Below are 6,911 nucleotides of genomic sequence, written 5' to 3'. Positions count from 1 at the left end.
TCTAAAACTGTGCACAATACTCAAGGTGCAGCCTCACCAGTGCCTTATAAAGCCTCTGCATCACATCCCTGCTTTTGAAGACCTCTTGAAATGAATGCTAACATTGCATTTGCCTTCCTCATCACTGACTCAACCTGCAAGTGATTGCACAAGGACTCCAAGTCCCTTAGCACCTCAGATTTTTGGATTTTCTCCTCATTAAGAAAATAGTCTGCATATTTATTTCTACTAACAAAGTGCATGACCATGCATTTTACAACATTGTGTTTGATTTACCACTTTCTTGCTCATTCTCCTAATCTCTCTTAGTCCTTCTGCAGCCTACCTGTTTCCTCATCACTACCTGACCCTTCACGAATCTTTGTATCATCTGCAAACTGGTGGGCGGGAGGACAAGATGGCGACGCGCCGCAGCACGCGCAGCTCTCCGGTGAAATTATATCGTAGTTGTTAAATAGGGTACCGTGCACAATTCTGATTTTATGGAGACAGACGTGAGGAGGCACAGAGGAACATCTGGAGAAATTTCTGAAATGCCCGGTTTGCTGCCGCTGCTACTGTGCGATCAAGAATCTCCGGAGGGAAGGCCCCAAAATCCCCGGCTTTGCCTGCTGCTGGCGACCGAGGCTGAGGTCAAAGCGTTCGGCAGAGATGGCGCTCAGTACTCGGTGTCGGAGGACTGATCAGAGCTCGAAGTTTTCGGACGACTCAGAGTCGGACTGTGGTCAGGCACGGCAGAGAGAGTTTTCTTCCTTCTCCCGTCTGTGTGAGATGTGGGATTTTCGAGAGACTTTGAACTTTTTTACTGTGCCATGGTCTGTTCTTCATCAAGTTATGGTATTGTTGCGCTGTTGTAACTATATGTTATAATTCTGTGGTTTTTGTTAATTTTTCAGTCTTGGTCTGTCCTGTGTTTCTGTGATATCACACCGGAGGAATATTGTATCATTTCTTAATGCAAGCATTACTAAATGACAATAAAAGAGGACTATGTGTTGTCATAATCTAATCTAGAAAAAACTTGACAACAAAGCCATCTATTTCATCATGTAAATCATTGATATGCAGCATAAAAAGAAGTGGTCCAAACACCGACCCCTGTGGAACACCACTAGTCACTGGCAGCCAACCAGAAAAGGATCTTTTTATTCCCACTCGCTGCCTCCTACCAATCAACCATTGTTCTAACCATGTTAGTAACTTTCCTATAACAGACATCCCACCTCTTCTGGAAGTTCCAGGAGTCTCCCGTATATTAATAGTGGCTCTCTGATGCCCGCGAATTATATACAATGTCCCGGAAATCAATTTTTTTGAGAGCAAGAGAGAGAGAGAGAGAGCAAGTGAGAGCATGAGAGAGCGAGAGTGAGAGAGCGTGAGAGAGAGCAAGAGAGCAACCATGAGAGAGAGAGAGCGAGCACGAGAGTGACGAGAGAGAGAGAGAGAGAGAGACAGCAAGAGTGTGAGAAAGAGCAAGCGCGAGAGTAACCACGAGAGAGTGAGCAAGAGAGAGCGTGAGAGAGAGCAAGAGAGCGCGCTAGAGAGAGTGAATGCGAGAGCAACCATGAGAGAGAGAGAGAGAGAGCGCGAGAGAGAGAGAGAGAGAGCGTGTGGGCCATGGCAGAGTGTTCCAGAAAAAGAAAATATAAAACGTACGTCACCCCAGACTACCCTGAAGTGTACCCCTGCCTAATAGGGGTCAAAATTAATGACAGTGTTGCTCGCTGCACTGTTTGCAACAGTGACTTTTCTATTGCCCATTGTGGGTTAAAACTGTAAAAGACATGTTGAGGTGAGATTAACAGGTGTCATTCATTCATTAGCACAGCTAACGCTATTTAAACTAGCTGGCAAACTGCTAAGGATCTACTGTATTACAGACATCTCACCTCTCCCAGAAGTTCCGGGAGTCTCCTGCAAACATTCAAGTATAACACCTTCAGTCCTCTATTTATCCTATTCGATTTTGTCCGCCTTTTACATTGCAACTCATCCTGTTGACTGCAACTTTGCCCTGTCACCAGCCTCTCGTTGCTGGGAGTCTGACTACAGATTGCCTCAGCTTGTAAACCCACCTCATCTTCAGCACTATCACTCCAGTTCCCATCTCCCTTCCAAATTCACTTAAATCTGCCCAAACACCTCCAGCTAACCTGCCTGCAAGGATATTGCACCCCTTCAGGTTCAGATGTAACCCATCCCTTTTGTACATGTCCATACCTTCCCCAGAAGCGATCCCAATGATCCATAAATATGGACTCCTGCCCTCTGCCCCAGTTCCTCAGCCACATATTCACCTGCCAAATCATTCTATTCTTTCCCTCAATGGCATGTGGCAAGGCAGCAATCCAGAAATTACTACTCTGGAGGTACTGGTTCTCAGCTTTCTACTTAGCTCCCTAAAATCGCTCTTCAGGCCTCCTCACCTTGTCTACCTATGTCATTGGTGCCACCCTCACCCTTGAGAATGTCAAGATGTCCCTGATCCTGGCACCAGGGAGACAATTTACCATCCAGCTATCTCTATTATGCCCTCAGAACCTCGTGTCTGTTCCTCTGCCTAAGGAATCTCCTACCAACACTGCAATCCTCTTCACCTCTCTGCTCTCCTCAGCCACAGCATCAAACTCGGTGCCAGAGACCCAGTTACTGTGGCACTGCTCCCCCTGGTATGTTGCCCCCTCAATTGTACCTAAGGTTGTATTATTGAGGGGAAAAAAGTACTCTGTATTGACTGTGCATTTGCCCTCCTTCTCCTAACAGTCACCCAGTTACCTGCCTCCTGCAATCTAGGGGTGACTACCTCCCTGTAGCTCCTGTTTTATCAGAGGTCTCCCAGACAAAGGACAAAACACTGCCCCTGAAGCCATTCTCACTAATCTACTATGCCCTAACAGATGAGGAATGAACAAATAAGGACAGTGAGAAACAATCGACCTCACCCAAGCCTGATCTCACCTAAGCCTGATGAACCAAAGCCACTCTAAACACAGGTACATTCACAAGAATGGCCGCTCTGCTTGCACTTGAATTATTTTTATTTGCCCTTTATAATGAATCCCTCTAGCTTTCTCCTCAACCCAGAGAAAGTGCCACAAAACTCTGCCTTTGAAATCTCAGTCGCCTTCCTGATTAAAAGGTAGCTCTTTTTACGCACTACCTCTAGATGACTTATCGACCTTCAGACATTCCAACTTCCCAGGCACTTTTGCCTTAGTAATAGCAGCTATGCTCACTACTGTCCCCCAACCCTCTTGAATTTCAAGCTAGTGTTTTCCACAGTGAAGACGAATACAAGATATTCAGCCGCTATTTCTTTGCCCCTCATTATCAACTCCCCAGCGTCATTTTCCAGTGGTCCAATGGCTACTCACAACACTCATTTACTCTTCGTGTATCTGAAAAATCTGTTGGTATCATCTTTTATATTATTGACAAGCTTACCTTCATATTTCATCCATTCTATCCTTATTGCATTTTTAGTTGCCTTCTGTTAGTTCTGAAAAGCTTCCTAGTCCTCCATTAATTAACTTTCCATTAATTTTAGCTGTATTAAATGCCCTCTCTTTTCTTTTTATGCTTTGACTACCTTTGTCAGCCAAGGTTGCGTCAGCCTCCCTTTAGAATACTACTTTATCTTTGTGATTTATCTATCTTACACTTTCCAAATTTCTCCCAGAAATTCCTGCCATTGTTATTCTGCCATCATCGCTGCTAGTGTCCCCTTCCAATCAACTTCGACCAGCTTCCACTTCTGTAATTCCCTTTACTCCATTGTAATACTGATAGAAACATAGAAACATAGAAAATAGGTGCAGGAGTAGGCCATTCAGCCCTTCGAGCCTGCACCGCCATTTATTATGATCATGGCTTGCTTCCCCTCTCAAACTGCAAGGTGAATTCTATCTGTTGTGTATGTGGCCTGGTCACACAATAATGCTATTAATAAAAATGCTGGAGACAGGAGCTAAGGTTCATGGTTCTTTACTGGCAGAAACTGAACTCGGCACACACATACAGAACAATACGTGCCTAATAGCACATGCAACAACCCTTATTATACTGCAGGCCAGTGGTCCCCAACCTCTGGGCCACGGACCGATACCGATCCACAAAGCAGGCAGGAGTGCAGCGGTAGCTGGAATGCACCTCGCACATCTTTAAGAACAAAGCCGAAATAAACAAGCTAATTAATTAGGTGTCGCGCGGCACGTAAATGTTGGCCCAGATCAGACTGCATGCTTCGCGGATCAGTATCTGTCCGTGGCCTGGAGGTTGGGGACCACTGCTGTAGGCCATACAGTACACTCCTCCCCTTTTATTTTAATAGTGTATCAACTTTTTTTTTACTGGGTCACTATGCTAATCAAATATGTCTACCCTTAACATACAAAAGCCTACCATTTGTTTACTTAGTAACTTAATAATATCAAATTATAACAAAGTCACGTAATAATATCGAATTATAACAAGCCTTTTTTTTTTACTTTTGGTCTAAGACCCATTTATAACTCAAGTCTTGGGGGGAGGGGGGTGTCTTCTCTAGATTGTCCGACACTGAAGCAAATAGGTCTGCCCTCTATTGACTGGAATAAATTGAACAATCCTCAAATTGGCAGGTTCCAGCCATAAAGAGTAGTCACCTCCATCTTGCAAAGATGACGAAAGCAAAGTGAAATCCGTGAAAAGGTGAATCTTATTCTTAAAGATATGTACAATCATCAAAACTGAGATGGCATTGAAAAGTGTCTTTAAATAGTGTGTTCTTCAGTCTGACAATAAACTTGTTTGTTTTAATACAGATTTCCATATAAAGGTCATGAAAAGTTGACCTCTGAGCATAGGAAGTTAAGAGATGTGCGCTTCCAACTTGCTAAGAATTCTAGGCAGCAGATCGTCTCTGTATAATGAAGATTCCTATTTGCCGCTGTCCTAGATATATACGCATCTTTGTGCTATCATTTGTCTTCCTTACCCATATCTCATTTGTTCCAACTGAGCTAATTACACAGCCAATCTTCGTATTCTCCTTAGATTCCAAATAGATAGCCTGACCTTTATGATACCATTTCTTAACATAATATAACTTTCCAGCTTCTATTCGTGCTTCATATCTTTGTGCTGGTGATTCAGCAGGAGTGCTGGGAAGATGTTCAGGAGAGACAGAGATGCTGGTCTTTTCGGCATTTTAAGCTTATTCAGAGTTTGCGGATCTTCCATTATCTGTTCATCTGTTAACAAGTAATTTAACTGCGTAGGTGCAGGTTTTCGTCTTTTGTCTGTAATTGGAGCAGGGTCATTAGGTCTTCTCCTTAGTTTCCTAGTCGTTACTGGCTTTACCGCCATAGAATCTCATGTGAGTTCCATTGTTAGCCTCTCATTCTCAATCATCTTTTTCTTCTAACTCTATCTTTTGATCTTCAAATTCCTTCACTGCTGCTTTCTTCTCTTTAATATAATTCCTTTCCACTTGTTCTGTCTCCAGTTGCAGAAAAAGCTCTGCATTTCGTAGTCTTTCCTTGTATTGTTGATCTAGTTTCTTCATCTTTTTCTGATATTCCTGCAAAGTGCCTTCCTGTAACTGCTGTAGCTGTCTTTTGAGAGATGTCAATTTCTCCTGGTACATCTGCTCTTTTACTTCCAGGTAGTATTCATCATCCTGCTTTTTGGCAATATCTGTCTTCCTTGCATCCTCTGTATCTTCATCTGAGTCGCAGCCACGGATACTGCGTTCGTCCTCATCATCGACACTGTCTAGCTCCTCCTCGTTGTTGTATTAGTCGGCAATTGGTGAGAGGAGAGCTGCGGACATCTTACCCACCGAGCTGCCCTCCTTTGTCGACACACCGAGTGCCTTGATGGTGTGCCAATCCAACTGGATTTTCCTGAGCCATTCACGTCCCAGCAACAGTAGTCCTCCGTTTTTCAGTACATAGAGGTTCAGTTGCTGTGTTTTATCTCCGTAGGTTACTACCACTTTAATTTTGCCTTCGGGATGCACTTTCTGTCCTGTGTAAGTCTTTAGTAGAAGTTTAGTTCGTTTCAGAGGTATATGCGAAAACAGTCATTTGTAGTTGTGCACAGGGATCACTGTTAAAGCTGAGCCTGTGTCCAACTCCATTTTCAGTCTCACACCCGCCACTTGTGGAGTGATCCATATTACTCTTCGATCATCTGTCTCTTTCATGCTGTGAAGTTGCCAACAAGACAATTCACTTTCGTCGGAGTCGTTTTCGTCAGAGCTGCTTTCATCAGAACTGCCTTCTTTCATTTTGTGTACCTTGTTGTATTTTCCTTTCTGGGGTTTCTTGTTTCTCTGTATTTTGCCCTTTTTCTGCTGTTGACTAGCTTTGCATACTCTGCCAATGTGGCCCTGTTTGCCACAGTTCCTGCATTCTTTGTCTTTAATCCAACAGTCATCCGGGTTATGTGACCTGTTCCCACAATGGTAACATTTCTTTCCTTCATTTCCGTTCAGTTGCATTTTATTTGTGGTATATTCCAGAGATTTTTGTTGTATCCTGGAAGCACCCCTTGCGGCTGTTTCCGTTGATATTGCAATGTTCAGCACCTCCTCTAATGTAAGGTCCCTTTCACACAGAAGCTTCTTCTGTGTGGTTTCACAGCGCTTGCCACACACTAACCTGTCCCTCAATGCGTCCGATAGACCTGCTCCAAATTGACAAATGTTTGGATAATTTGTGCAATCCAGCTCAATATTCAGAAATGCTTTCATTTTTGCTCTGATTCCGATTGTAAAATGCTGTTGGAGAGTGTCTACTATTTGCTTGAACATTTTGTCAGCTGGCTTTTCAGAGATTAACAAACTCCGTAGCAGTCCATATGTTTTTGCTCCCATAATATTAAGTAAAATACTGGCTTTCTTTTCATCATTAACATCGTTAGCATCA

At 43.5% G+C, this 6,911-nt stretch overlaps 1 pseudogene; it reads right to left on the bottom strand.

The window, feature by feature from the left end:
• Window positions 1–4,882: 4,882 nt before the first annotated feature.
• LOC134338101 (sin3 histone deacetylase corepressor complex component SDS3-like) lies at window positions 4,883–5,812 on the bottom strand (annotated as a pseudogene).
• Between the last annotated feature and the right edge of the window lie 1,099 nt (window positions 5,813–6,911).

This window comes from Mobula hypostoma, chromosome 1 (assembly GCF_963921235.1).
Source record: "Mobula hypostoma chromosome 1, sMobHyp1.1, whole genome shotgun sequence".
In the NCBI taxonomy this organism is placed as follows: domain Eukaryota; kingdom Metazoa; phylum Chordata; class Chondrichthyes; order Myliobatiformes; family Myliobatidae; genus Mobula; species Mobula hypostoma.
The sequence above is the reverse complement of the archived record's forward strand: the minus strand, read 5'-3'. Positions and strand labels throughout refer to the sequence as shown.